We start from the raw sequence: 15,733 nt of genomic DNA, 5'->3' as shown, positions 1-15,733 counted from the left end.
CCCTTTGGTCTTTGGTTTCTTCCGAGATTTTCCACAGCCGTGGGACTGAAGCCGGATGGTCTAATGCGAGTCTATGGCAAGTCCTTGGCATCAACCCCTTTGATTTGATTACCCCCCCTTTGATTTGATTACCTGGTTGGGTTTTTCCGAGGTTTCCCCCACCAAAAGGCAAATGCCGGGTAATATTTTGGCGAATCCTCGGACGAAAAAAAAAAAAAAATTGCACAAAATTGTAAAAATTGTAGAAAATTACTAAATTGTAAAACTATAAAAATTTGTAAAAATTGTAATTGTAATATTGTAAAATGTTGACTTGTTCCACATCTCATGTAAGATCTATGGAATAAAATAAATGAATGAATGAATGAATGAATGAATGAATGAATGAATGAATGAATGAATGAATGAATGAATGAATGAAACTGTAAAGAATCAAGTTCCCGAAGTCGTATGATTTGTAACAATTTTTATGATAAATGCGTATGAATGATGTCATTTTTAGCTAAAAATTTAAAAATAAAATCTGTACAAAGCAATTAACAACACATTTTTAGGTTCAGAACACTAGCCAATTACAGAAATGATTCTTCTGAATAGTTCATTCTCTATTTGTAATATTTTTTTACCCTTAAAACTAAAGAAAAAAGGTATTTTACTAACAACTTCAAATTAATCACCCTGTATATATTCTATTTAATAGCCTCTATTGCAATTTTTTTTCCGGAATAGGAATTATTTGAGAACTCATTCCATAAATTTCGTTTGTATACTTTGCTGAAACTAACAACAGAGCTGAAAGCAGGCTTACCATTTTAAAAATTTCTAAAGCAGATCAGTTAATTATAAGGCACAATTTCCACCCATAAAATATAGGCAATTAAGGCAATATTAAAAGCAGTACCGATAATAAAGTAGTTACAAAAGTCTATGAACCTATAAGAAATTATGGCCTTATTCATGTACTTAGTGTAGAAATAATTTTATTCCATGTTTGATACTATCCTGATAAAGCAATTTTTTTTACAACTTAAATATTTTCGTTAAACCGTTTTACTTTTCCTAGCACTGTAGTCAAATTAAAATTATAATTATTAATTGATGTCATGGCTGATATGTACATCTATTATCGGGTAGTACATCTCACTCGGAGATATGCATTAGAGGAAGAACAATAATTGTTTGTGTACATCTGAAGTCTGATTAGTGTCTGAAGTTACTAGTCAGCGATATATGTAATGGAGGGGAAAAGAAACTGGCCACCCTACCCCATTATCCTGGTTGAGTGTTAGAGAAGGCTGTATGGCCTTAACTATGCAAGGTTAAATAAACCATTATTATTATTATTATTATTATTATCATCTCCTGGCTTAGTTGCCTCATGAGTGATGACTTTGGTGTCACTTGTGAGGTACAAATCTGTCTTCGGACAGTTGACTAAACAACGAACAACAATTGAGCAATCACAAGACATCATTACAAGTCCCTTTTGTTCGACAAATCAAATATTTAATTTTTAAGGATGAATACCATAATAAGTAGTAAGTGTTTGTTTGAATATATCATAAATGAAGAGTCCACTGCAAGAATGATGGATATCACTTTCTTATCGAAAATAAACCAAGACTGTCAATGCATAGCTTAAGACATATAAAATGTACATAGAGAGTTATATGGCATTAACACTGATAGTCATTGTCCAGTAATGATCGGAAAATCACAGTTAAGCTTTGAGCGCTAGGGCTTCAAATGCTTCTCCTGCAAAATGTATTCCAAATGACATCCATCATTCTTGTAGTGGACTCTTCAAATAGAAAGTTTAACAACAAATAGGCATTCCTTTACAGTTTTTATTAATAAACTATTAATGTCATCTAACAGATTATCTTATTCTATGTATGAAAGATGTCCCGTAATCTCACAATCTCAAATTATGCAAAAAAAAAAAAAAAGGAAAATAACGTTTCCAATAATTTTCAATTAATTAAAAGAATTCTGTTTTACTGCACTTAAAAAACCGGACAGCCAGAAGAAAAACCACTTCTGTTATAACAACATTAGAGACATGATCGTTTAGAATAAATCTAATAGGCTGTCTCCTGAATCAGTTTAAAAAGTGCGATGAGCGCTTTGCAACAACAATCAGCAAAATAAAAAAAAAATACCGTTTTAACGATTAAAAAATAACGAAAATGTTATAACTCGTTGAAAACGTGAAAATTCTTTATTGGAAACTATTGTCCTAATAATTTAACATATTGTCTTGACTCTTTAACTTAATTTATCAACACTCAACAGCATGTGTGAAAACTATGAAATTAATATAGGCCTACATACCGGTAATTAGCGAAAAATCAATGTGCGCCTATAAACAGAAATTTTGTATCTACACTACATTATCACCGATTCGGATTAAAAAGTGATAATAAATTGCAATGTGAAGAATCAGGAATAAAGAAGAGGAGGGGAAGGACACCATTTTACATGCTTAAAGTCACAAAATAATTGACAATATTGTTAGGTCTATTTACTGTCTGTAATATAATTGCACAGTTACTTTTCGCTCGCCCTGTGTAATAAGTTACTGCCCTTGACCATAACCCAAGTCGGCCTACACTACAAGTAAAGGCAGCCATGGCAAAAATAGTGCATCCAACTTCACCGTGGTCTATTAAAACTGGTGTTGAGTTGATATGAAGTTACGAGAACCAAAAAATAAAAAAATCTTAGTAACACTGACCTGTAATAAAATGATAATTTCACCGGGTTTTTCTTGTTGATTCTCTTGATGTATAACGTCCGCTTGCTTTCGCAAGGCCAACTACACACGAGAGAAAAGTTTATCGACTGGAGTGACCGCTGGCGTTGTACCAATATACATACACTTTATATTTTATAGCAATTGGGCGATTTCACTTTCTATCATTAGTTAAAACGAGTTTTTAGTATCTAGTGACAAATGTAAATGCTTAATGGTGTTTAAGATAACAAACACATCTGAAGACATGACATGACATGACGAATTCGTAATATCAAATTTTCCTGATATAGCCTACACGTGACTTGAAGAAACCTTGGACTCTCGTGCAAAAGTCGCATTATGCTGTCTTGAAAATGGATGTTTATTTATTGTTTATGTTGTGGTCTGCATTAAAGATACAAGCCAAGGCTGTAAACCTCTCAAATTCTTTGAAAAATTGCCTACAGACCTGTAATTCGAGACTTACTGATAATTTAAGGGAATGTAAAAATTTCATGCGTACAATTTGAAACATCAAATTTGACAAATAAAGAAATTAGTGACATGTAAATGGCAAATATTTACTCATTCATTTTACGCTGTAACTAACAGAGCTGCTATTTTACGTAAACTTAGAGCAAATTAATATAGAGCACAACTAATATCTAGATTAATCTCTCTTAAAAAAACATACGCCTATTACTGATGAACTACTAAGTTATATAAATTAAATAACAACTTCATTGTGTCAACTTTTAAATCATGGTTTTTTTTTACCATATCTTACTTATTTACAAATGGCTTTTAAGGAACCCGGAGGTTCATTGCCGCCCTCACATAAGCCTGCCATTGGTCCCTATCCTGTGAAAGATTAATCCAGTCTCTATCATCATATCCAATCTCCCTCAAATCCATTTTAATATTATCTTCCCATCTACGTCTTGGCCTTCCGAAAGGTCTTTTTCCCTCCGGTCTCCCAACTAACAATCTATATGCATTTCTGGATTCACCCATACGTGCTACATGCCCTGCCCATCTCAAACGTCTGGATGTAATGTTCCTAATTATGTCAGGTGAAGAATACAATGCGTGCAGCATTGCGTTGTGTAACTTTCTTCATTCTCCTGTAACTTCATCCCTCTTAGCCCCAAATATTTTCCTAAGCACCTTATTCTCAAATACCTTTAACCTATGTTCCTCTCTCAAAGTGAGAGTCCAAGTTTCACAACCATACAGAACAACCGGTAATATAACTGTTTTATAAATTCTAACTTTCAGATTTTTTGACAGCAGACTAGATGATAAAAGCTTCCCAACCGAATAATAACACGCATTTCCCATATTTATTCCGCGTTTAATTTCCTCCCGAGTGTCATTTATATTTGCTACTACCATGATTTAATATTTTAACACAGTGAAGTTATTTATTTAATTGAAATAACTTAATACGTAGCTTATCAATATAATTATATGAGTGTTAAAAGTGTGTATACAAGAATGAAGCATAAGCCTGTCATATCAACACGGTTAAGCCAAATGGTAACTTGAGTTCAGAGAAATATATATAAATGATAGCGTACAAGGTTTTCTACATGAATTTTCTTGAAGTGACAACTAGAAATCCTAACCTGAAACGTATTAGACTTGAAATGAAAGTCTGTTGCAATATCATGTGCTATTTCGAAGATTAATATAGCGTTCTCTGCTTTTGTTTGATAAAGGAAAATAATATGTTACATTTTTTTTATTTATTTGCATTAAGCCACTATTTAGTATGAAATTATTAATAGAAAAAAGAATAGAATTTAATTTAAACACTCACATAGTTTTGTTCAATAACACACCGGTATCAAGGTATCAAAGCATTTCATAAGGCTAAGAGAAATATTTTGTTTCATATATTAAAAATCAACACAAGGTGGGTTAAAAGTCGCTTTCTCCAATATTCATCCTTAGGTTTCATACTTATACACATAATTATACAGATGTCTAACTTGAACAAACGAATAGTTGGTGTTATAGGACCATTACCAGCGACCGATATCTTCAGATTTTGAACTTGAAAACAGCCCTCGTTTTGCCGATATGCAGTTGATATGGCAACAGGATGAAGCACCATCTCAAGGAATGAGGAATTTCTTGAACCAGCAATTCCATGAATGGATTGGCCGTTGTGCACAACAGAATGGCCACCCAGACTATGCGACCTGACACCATGTGATTTTTTGCTGTGGAGTATCCTGAAAAATGATATTTTTGCTCAGAAACCGCAGGATCTGCATCAGTTGCGGCAGATGATCGAATAGTAATTCGTGAAAATCGATTAAAGTCGTGAGTTATGTTCTGTCATCTGTAAATCAGTGCCTAAATGTTGTGAATAATGTATTGAGAAATAGGGCCTCCATTTTGAACAATATATGTAAAAGAATGTGTAATAAAATATATATTGAATGTAGTTAAATCATAAATGTAAAGAAGTGTTTGGGAAAAGCGACTTTTCGTCCACTCTGCAGATTTCAAATAAAATAGTATAGGCAGTATGATATGGGTACACATTTCCAAAGATCTATCTCAAACAGTTACCTAATCCTGGGCCTGTCAAGCTCGTTCACTAAACATCAACAGTGAGTTGTAACAGTAACAAACTTGAATAGGCAGGAAACTTTTAGGAGCAGCTATGCGCACCTAATGACACTCGGGAGGAAATTAAATGCAGAATAAATATGGGAAATGCCTGTTAGAATATCGGTTGAGAAGCTTTTGTCATCCAGTCTGCTCTCAAAATAGCTGAAAGTTAGAATTTATAAAGCAGTTATATTATCGGTTGTTCTGTATAGTTGTGAAACTTGGACTCTCACTTTGAGAGAGAGGAAAAGAGGTTAAGGGTATTGAGAATAGGACACTCCAGACACTGTAGTGAGTTTGAATCCTTACCTCATGTGCTTGGGAGGTGTCCTCAGGGAGAAATCTTAAGAATAAAACGACATAACATCATTCGTTCCCTTCTTGCTACTGGTCTCCGAAACAAAGGTTTGGAAGTTTACGAAGAAGTTCATTGTTTAGCTGACAAAGATAGCGTATGGAGGATTGACATCATCGCCATCAATAGGAAAAAATCTATAGCAGAGATCATAGACCCTACAATACGCTTTGAACAATCGAAAGCACAACCTATGGATGTTGATAAAGAGAAGAAAGAAATATACGAGTAAACAATACCTTACTTCCTAACAAATACAACGTCCAGAGTATCACAGTGACAGGTCTGCTGTTGGGGTCCCGAGGAACAGTCCCTAAATTTTTTTGTGACGTGGAAAGGGAAAAATAAATTAGGCAAAGATATTCAAGACGAAATTGTCCAAAACATAATTAAATACTCAGTTGCCATCTTAAAAAAATACCTATATGGTAAACACTCCACATAATTGTCTAATTTTATATTTGTGATTGAAAATCTGTATTTTTATCTTAAACTTTTATCTACACATTTTTTATGTGCTCATTCATATACAACCATTATTGTAAATTGTGTGTTATTCTGTGTCTATAGGCAAGCCTTTACAGCAGAGTCCGTATAGGTCAGTTTCTATCTGATCCTTTTCCAATTCACTGCGGGCTAAAGCAGGGAGATGCACTATCACCTTTACTTTTTAACTTCGCTTTAGAATATGCCATTAGGAAAGTTCAGGATAACAGGCAGGGTTTGGAATTGAACGGGCTACATCAGCTTCTTGTCTATGCAGATGACGTGAATATGTTAGGAGAAAATACACAAACGGTTAGGGAAAACACGGAAATTTTACTTGACGCAAGTAAAGCGATCGGTTTGGAAGTAAATCCCGAAAAGACAAAGTATATGATTATGTCTCGTGACGGGAATATTGTACGAAATGGAAATATAAATATTGGAGATTTATCCTTCGAAGAGGTGGAAAAATTCAAATATCTTGGAGCAACAGTAACAAATGTAAATGACACTCGGGAGGAAATTAAACGCAGAATAAATATGGGAAATGCGTGTTATTATTCGGTTGTGAAGCTCTTATCATCCAGTCTGCTGTCCAAAAATCTGAAAGTTAGAATTTATAAAACAGTTATATTACCGGTTCTTCTATATGGCTGTGAAACTTGGACTCTCACTCTGAGAGAGGAACATAGGTTAAGGGTGTTTGAGAATAAGGTGCTTAGGAAAATATTTGGGGCTAAGCGGGATGAAGTTACAGGAGAATGGAGAAAGTTACACAACACAGAACTGCACGCATTGTATTCTTCACCTGACATAATTAGGAACTTGAAATCCAGACGTTTGAGATGGGCAGGGCATGTAGCACGTATGGGCGAATCCAGAAATGCATATAGAGTGTTAGTTGGGAGACCGGAGGGAAAAAGACCTTTAGGGAGGCCGAGACGTAGATGGGAGGATAATATTAAAATGGATTTGAGGGAGGTGGGGTATGATGATAGAGACTGGCTTAATCTTGCACAGGATAGGGACCGATGGCGGGCTTATGTGAGGGCGGCAATGAACCTTCGGGTTCCTTAAAAGCCATTTGTAAGTAAGTAAGTAAGTATAGGCAAGCCTTGGAAGGTCAGATAGTAAAAAAAAAGGAAAATATTTGGGGCTAAAAGGGATGAAGTTACAGGAAAATGGAGAAAGTTACACAACACAGAACTGCAAGCATTGTATTCTTTACCTAACATAATTATAAACATTAAATCCAGAAGTTTAAGATGGCAAGGCATGTAGCACGTATGGACGAATCCAGAAAAAGCTTATAGAGTTAGGAGGCCGGAGGGGAAAAAAGCCTTTGGGGAGGCCGAGACGTAGATGGGAGGATAATATTAAAATGGATTTGAGGGAGGTGGGATATGATGATAGAGACTGGATTAATCTTGCTCAGGATAGGGACCGATGGCGGGCTTTGTGAGGGCGGCAATGAACCTGCGGATTCTCTAAAAGCCATTTGTAAGTAAGTAATGGTAGAAGTCTAAGTTACATAGCTACCCAGATTTAGCACCGCCTTTTCCCTCTCTTCGATGTAGTGTTCAAGCTACTGCTTTCCGTTGTGTACAATAACATTTAGGCTATTCATTAATACAGCCTTCAGCGAAATCGGTCAAGTTCGTTGAAACGCATGATGCAGCAACTTTGTTATGAGTTTTTACATGACGGTATAAATCTGAAGCAATGATTTCTGTAGGAGCCCATGTATTAAATTGATTTGCAATCTTTTGTGGAGACGCTGGATTCCAATGATATTGAGTACAGTGGTATCCATGACTTGACCCGTTTTTGCATTGTATTTATGATTGCTACGTTGCGTTACGGCAATGACACGGACTATTATTATCTTACAGACAGTCAGTCAGTAAAGAAACGAACGTGAATGTCAGTGCTGTGTTAGCTATCGCGAGCGACAGCAGGGACGCCGGTCACCGTATGAAAGTCGGCGAGGAATTCGGCTGATTGGCGCATGCATGATATCGTAACAGGTAAACGGCACGCTACTGTAGCGCTCAGACATGTCGGATGAAAACAGCTGACTTTAAATTTATTGTTGTATTTCTTTATATAGATTTTATAGCTTGTGATTGGTACAGAAATGCTCCTCTTAATATTATATGCTTATATGATTGAAACTTGCGTTATGTACAATGTAATAATTCTGATACGTTGGCTTTCAATTTTCCAACATATGAGATATAAATAAAAAAAAAAGTATAGTGATGCCGCAAAAAAACTGATTTCAGGAATTTCATGGAAATAGCTGTTTTCAGCGTTTATGGTATCGGTACTAAAAACGTAGCTTTGGCATACCGCATGTCTGTAGGCCTATACAACGTTCAGTATTGAATTATTGGACGGATTTCAGTTCAGCATCTACGAGTCAATTTAAGTGGGAATTATTCACACCAGGATTGCCAGACGTTCTCGATTTTAATGGTGTTAGTTAAATTTTGAAGACTGCTTTAGAGAATTAGCAGTATAATAATAGCAGAATTTTATTTAACGACGCTAGCAGGATTATTCAGTGTCGAAATTCAACATGGGCGAAAAATGGCCAAAGAATTTTCCTTGAGGCCTTCTAGCAAGGACACGATTCTTTTACGTGCCGTAAATCTACGAAACGGGCCTCTCAGCTTTACTCCTCCCCCCCTCCGGAGAAAGTCATGTTATTTATTTTATTCACGAATTCACTGCCTTCGGTTCTGTTTGAATGTGCGAACCTAGGTCCCCACTACCAACATGATAATCGCGAGACCGACCACCGAGAGCGACTAACTTAAAAAAAAAACAGAACTTTACTACCTGGCGAATTTAACGACGCTCTATTAATAACTAGTTTATTCAGAGTTGCTGAAATTGGCAACAGCGAATAGTATTTATTCTATTTTATTTTATTTTAAATCCACCACCAACAGAAGCAGGCTTCCAATTACAGGTGGCTTACATAGATATATAGGGGAGAGTCGGGTAGTATCGGACATCGGGTAATACCGGACAGTGAGTTTCTTTCATCTACCATACGATGATAGTACCTGTTTGACATGGTTACGTTTCTGTGATGTTGCATAGAGAAACGTAACCATGTCATTTAGGTACTACCATATGGTGGTAGATGAAAGAAACGCACTGTCCGATACTACCCGATGTCCGATACTACCCGACTCTCTCCTACACAAAATACATAATAAGAGAAAAAAACAACAAAACAAACAACACAAACGAAAGAAAGAACACACATAATGGTAATAGATGCTAGAATATAATATTACTGTTAATATAGTGCCAAATGTCAATATAATGATGCAAAATTATTTAAAAACTAGAGTAAAAACATTATAATACACTTCTTCATAATTTAAATATCTAAGGAAATACAATGCTTTTTAATATTGTATGAAATTTTTCAATTGTTAAACTTAAATCCAATTGAGAATCACAGTTTAAAGACAGAGAGTTGTATTACACATAACTAACAATGGAGAGTTTGAAGAAAACAGTTCTAGGAATAGGAATAATAAAAGGTTGCCTATGACGTAATTCTGTTCTTTTTACATTGAACTGAAGGAATCACAGTTATTCAATATAGGGGAGAGTGTTGTACCTTTAAACACTTTTCATACTTTATTTTTTTTAACTTTGGGAGATGAAATTTTTTAAATGAAAAAATGCTTGAAATAATTATTGAAGATTCCTTTACAACTTCCTGTATGTATTTTCCTGTTTTACAGACCTATTAAGAATGGAAAAAAATAAAATGAAGGGATATGTAATGTGTTCAAAGGTACAACAGGATCATGTACCTTGGAACATACACTCTTGTAAGTTGGAACACATGGAATATAGGTGGGAATATAGCTGTAAAAACTGACAATCATATTTAAAATGTATTTGTAATCATAAACCAGAGCAGGCTTCTCTGATTGAGATTTTATTTCCTGGAGGAGCAATAACTGCTTCAACAGCTTTCTTCAAGGCATCCGAATCAATTGGGGACCTCTTTAATTCCAGACTTACTTCGTGACATAACCTTAAAATAAAAGAAAAACAAAAACCGATAGTATCGTGTAATTTGGAACATGTTCCATTGTACAAGATGTTTTGTGTTCAAAGGTACAAGAGGGTGCACGTTTAAACAAATATGGCTCCGAAAACTAGAGAGTCAAATAAATCATGGAAATTAAAATATGTTATTACTCACCAGATGATAGGGAACACACCGTACTTGAAAGATATTAACAAATGCAATCTGGTTTTGTGTTAGAAAACATACATCAATGAACGAAATGTTTACTTTTGGTACTAAAAAAACTTCTTTTGTCTACGGAACTCACACTTTGCAGTAAATCAAACTGAAACTACGACCAGAGCTACTTAGCGGCTTTCTCTACAATCTACTTCATTTTGAGTCCTCTAGGTAGCAGCAAAAATTAAAAAACAAAAAATGTTCAAAGGTACACTATGCTAAAGGTACAACAGTCTCCCCTACCGTTAACAGTCTTATAGAGTAAAATCTGGCTATTTATTAATCGTCGAGATTTTAAAGTTTTATAATTAAATTCAAAAAGTGACTGATTATATGAAATTTGCTTGTCATAAGACGACACGTGATGTTTTTTAAAATATAAATAACGTAAAAATCTTTTCTGTATCCTTTCTATTTGCATCTGATGGGACTGGAACTGAGGTGACCATATTACAGACGCTACTCTAGCTTACTTCTAACTAGAGTTTTATATAGAGTATCAATAGTATTTATATTTTTTTAATTCTTTTGTATTTCTGATTATAAATCCTAATTTTCTATATGCATCAATTACCACGTGATTTAAGTGCATTTTAAAACATAAGTTGGGTGTAAAATAAATACCCAAATCCTTAAATGATTCTACTCTAGGTAACTTCACACCATTAATTTCATACGAATTTTGAGCAACTGTCTTATTTTTAGAATATGTCATGAAGCAACATTTATTAAGATTTAACAGAAGAAAATTATCGATACTCCATCCATATAGTCTGTCCAAATCATGCTGTAGATCAAAAACGTCTTGTTGTTTGTCAATGACTTTATACAATTTAACATCATCAGCATATAGTAAACATTTAGTGTGCAAAATCTGTTTAGGTAAATCATTGATATATAAAGTAAAAAGAACAAGGGACCAAGATTAGATCCTTGGAGTACACCTGAAGTTACTGTGAATGGTTTTGATTTTACTTGATTGAATGAAACATACTGCTGCCTGTTTGTAAGATATGACGTTATTAACTGTAAGTATGAAAAAGATAATCCAAAACTTGAAAGTTTATTAATTAAAATTTTATGGTCAATTTTATCAAACGCTTTGGAAAAGTCAAGGTATATCACGTCTAAATTTCTGCGATTATGTAATGTATTAAATGCCTTTTGTGTAAAATTAATTAGATTTGTTGTGGTAGACCTATGGGTGTAAAATCCATGCTGATTTATATCAATTGCACTATAAACATGTTGAAAAATTCGTGTATATAGAATCTGCTCAAATACCTTGGACGGGGCACAAACTATTGCAATGGGTCTATAATTTTCAATTTTACTATTATCACCAGATTTAAACACAGGGCAAACCTTTGTTAATTTCCACATTTTCGGAAAAGTTTTTGTTTTTAAAATTAAATTATACAACAAACATAAAGGATACATAAGATACAAGCTTTCAATACATAAGGAGGTAAATCATCTGATGAGATGATGCCGAGGATTCGTCATGTGATTACCGGGTTTTAGCATTACAGTTGGAAAAAACCTTGCAAATGCCTAAATCATATGAGCCCTAAGCGGGAATTAAACCCACTTCCAAGCACAGCTATGGATCAGTTGAATACTGGACATAAAAAAGGCTAAGTGCCAAAGAGACAAGCCGTAGAAAACAGAGCTTACTTGTGCGACTAATTGTTTTGCACATGTATGGAAGAAGCTAGAGCCTAAATAAAATTACAGTGGGACATCATTTTTCTTAGTGAATTGATCCAGGGCATAAGTTAGACATTTTTTTGGAGAAACTATTTTTCGAAGATAATGGCACTTACAGCCTTTTTATGTCCAATCTTCAGTATGTTGTCACTCTTCCGCCTAAGCTATGCCGATAACAAAATGACGATTAAATCATATAAAGTAAGTCTTACACTGGTTCCAGAAACGATTTTTGTGTACCTGTACTGCAATTGATACAATGAGAGTATACAAATGCGTCGAAATGCTACCTACGCAGCATATTCGACATAAATTTGTGAAAATAGTAAAACACTATTAACGTTTCACATGCATTGTCATGTACCTTCGAGCAAGTAATAGTATATTACGATACAAGGTTGCGAAGTACTTTTTACAAAATCGAGGAAAAGTTTGAAAAACGAGCAGAGAGAGTTTTCCAGTTTCCGAGATTTTGTAATGTACTTCACAAACGTGTATTGTACGATATTTTTTGCACGAGCATATTTCTAAAATTGCAAATACAATTTATTTTGCATTGAAAATTTAGAGCAATATTATTCCAAAGTCTTCGCAAAACTGAATTGTAATGGTAACTAAGTAACAATAAGTGCGCTGTAATGGGTCTATTTCAGTACAGTTTTATATTATGAAGAATGGTTTCCCTAGTAACAAGTTTCCGTGTGGGAATTCTAACTTTCAAGGCCTAACAACAATAGCTGTAAATACAACAAAAAACACGATCGTGCCAAACGATATTTTAAATCACAGAAACATCTAACACCAAGACATGGTGTCATGGCAATAATGGAAAAACAGTAGAACACGAGTAACAGGGGAATAGAAATACTAGGAGAAAATATCAAGTCGTTTTCTCTAACACGCAGACAACGTTTTATGATTAAACTGCAACTGTATCACTATTCTCCTGTGAAACTAATGCCTTTAAAGACGCGAGACTTTCGAGCTATCCTTTTATGAAATGTGACCTTATCTTACTCAGCTTTTATTGCTACAGTAAAACTTGACATCGGACAATGCCTACTGTATGTGTGAAAATTTGTGTCTCAGCATCGTCTCATATTTTTAACTAGTGAAATCTTCACATCTACATACATACATACATACATACATACATACATACATACATACATACATACATACATACATGCATACCTGTACATACATACATACATACATACATAAAATTGTAAATTATGATTTATTTAACGATGTTCGCAACTGCCGAGGGTATATCAGCGTCGCCGATGTGTCGGAATTTTGTCCCGTAGGAGTTCTCTTACATGCCAGTAAATATATTGACATGAGCCTGTCGAATTTAAGCACACTTTAATGCCATCGATCTGGGCCAGGATCGAACCCGCAACCTCGAGCACAGAAGGCCAGCACTCTACCGACTGCACCATCGAGGCCGACTACATACATACATACATACATACATACATACATACATACATACATACATAAGTTACATAGAATTGGTAGTAATGGGTAGACTAGTATGTAGAAATTCTTATTTTTTTAAGCTGGACTAAAAATCTGTTAAGTATTATTGCTTTATCTTTTCTTTGATCGGCTGGGTTTTTTTCTCTTCCGTTTTGATTTTGATTTGTCCTGTTTCGGCCAAGGTGGAACAATGCTCTCTTACATTTTAATTTTTGCCACTTGTATAATTCGTGATATATGATCGAGATGTTGTATTACGAAGGTGTGAAGGTCGTGTTATCTAGAATAACTTACGTCAGAACGAACATGTCAGGAAGTGAGGTTTCAAATTTCATTTCACTTCTGGATTGAATTTCACTTCCTTTGTAGCCCTACTCGATGAATCTGCAAGTTACAACTATTTTCATGTAAATTCTACATAAAGGAAAGTATGTAATCCCTGAATTTTGTAGTAGTATTGTTAGTAGAAGTCTTTTATTTAACGATGATTTGAACTGCAGAGGTTGTTCAGTATCAAAATTAAATATGGGTGAGGAATGTACGAAAATATTTTTCTCGAAACCTTTATATGTGCCATAAATGCACGATACGGGACTCACAGCTTATTTTCCTCCCAGAAGAAGTATGCTAAGGATTTTATTGCAGTTTAAAATCCATCGTCACGATCGGGTTTTAACCCACGAACCTCACAACCAACGACCGAATGGTGAGCGCGTGACCACCCAGAAATAAACAAGTTAAATAGAAAACAATTCAGATACAGATATAGTGAAAGTATAAATAGAATTTAGCATGACGTACGCCGCATTTGACACCAAATATTGATAATATTGGAAACAAATTAAGTTAATATACGTCATAAAGGTAGTGAATATTATTCTCGAAACAGAAAAAATGGTTATGTATATAATAATATATGCTTATGTACGCTAGGTCTACATGGTATTTCAGTGACTATAAGATATAGTTATAAAGATGATAAAGGGGATTAATGGGAGCAATATGAGATCACAAATAAATGTCTAGCAACGCCTCTGTTAAGGATTACATGCCATAGGCCTAACAGTTGTTGTTACAACGCACAATAGTTAGGCAACTCGCTCGTCTTACGTACAGTATATGTAAATTTAAGGGCTAAACCATACTGTGCATTTATAAACAAAAACAGTGCCAGGCTGATTGAAGCTGACTCAGACGGTTTGCTATAGTCCGCGTCACCGTTTTTGGCGTGTGAAATAAGTAGTGGGAACGTTAAGTACGAGTGTTTTACATTTGCCGCAGTCAGTCTGACAACTGTGTTGGCAAATGGCTGATGTGACGTGTATAGAAAGTGGTACCATTCTCAGCTACACTAACAACATGCTCATAAACTGGGCACTATATATCTAGGACATACGCCAAAAACGCTGGCGCCAGCTGTACCACCAACTAGCCCTTGATAAACAGGTTCGAGTCTATTACATGAACACACTATGTAGATGAAACGTTTTGTTTGTTCCAAACAGGAAGAGACAACCGGGAATTGTTTCATGGCAAAAAAAAAAAAAAAAACATATTTCCAACTGACTGTGCGATTTGTTTGCTAGAGTGTGTATTATTTTAAGGTGTTTGAGACACTTAGTACCAAGGAATCCAAAGATAAGGAAATTATGGTTTCTATAAGTCTTATCAATTTATCATCAATATTATCGATACGTTATTTGCTTTCTTACTCTCAGTTATGTATATTTTGCAATTGAGTTATTGTTTTAGGTACTGTATAATTCAAGATTTGAAATAACAATTACTACAGACTTGAAATATATATATATATATATATATATATATGCACATACTTACAACATACTTACAAATGGATTTCAAGAAACCAGGAGGTTCATTGCCGTCATGCCATAGGTCCCTATCCTGAGCAAGATTAATCCAGTGCCTATTATTAGTCCATTTTAATATTATCCTCCAATCTACGTCTCGGCCTTCCCAAAGGTCTTTTTCCCCTCAGGTCTCCTAACTAACACTCTATATGCATTTCTGCATTCACCCTTACGTGCTA

General features: G+C 34.8%; 2 protein-coding genes across 8 annotated transcripts in view; one reads left to right on the top strand and one right to left on the bottom strand.

Moving 5' to 3' along the window:
• The window catches only part of LOC138712398 (sodium-coupled neutral amino acid transporter 7-like), a 216,576-nt gene that overhangs the window by 168,336 nt on the left and 32,507 nt on the right, over nucleotides 1-15,733 (bottom strand). For 2 of the 6 annotated variants that reach the window (XR_011335704.1, XM_069844158.1), the window contains exon 1: nucleotides 2,738-3,059. The exons of 2 other annotated variants lie outside the window; for them this stretch is intronic. The gene's annotated coding sequence lies outside the window, so the exon portion shown is untranslated. Of the gene's footprint in view, nucleotides 1-2,737; nucleotides 3,068-15,733 lie in introns of those variants that run through there. 2 more of the 6 variants (XM_069844162.1, XM_069844164.1) reach the window with 2 other exon arrangements.
• Nucleotides 8,084-15,733, top strand: part of Rift (Riboflavin transporter) — a 50,999-nt gene continuing 43,349 nt past the window's right edge. Inside the window, exon 1 of one of the 2 annotated variants that reach the window (XM_069844155.1) lies at nucleotides 8,084-8,230. The gene's annotated coding sequence lies outside the window, so the exon portion shown is untranslated. The remainder of the gene's footprint in view (nucleotides 8,231-15,733) is intronic. The other variant, XM_069844156.1, reaches the window with a different exon arrangement.

This window comes from Periplaneta americana, chromosome 13 (assembly GCF_040183065.1).
Source record: "Periplaneta americana isolate PAMFEO1 chromosome 13, P.americana_PAMFEO1_priV1, whole genome shotgun sequence".
NCBI classification, from domain to species: domain Eukaryota; kingdom Metazoa; phylum Arthropoda; class Insecta; order Blattodea; family Blattidae; genus Periplaneta; species Periplaneta americana.
This window is presented reverse-complemented; position numbering and strand designations above follow the sequence as displayed.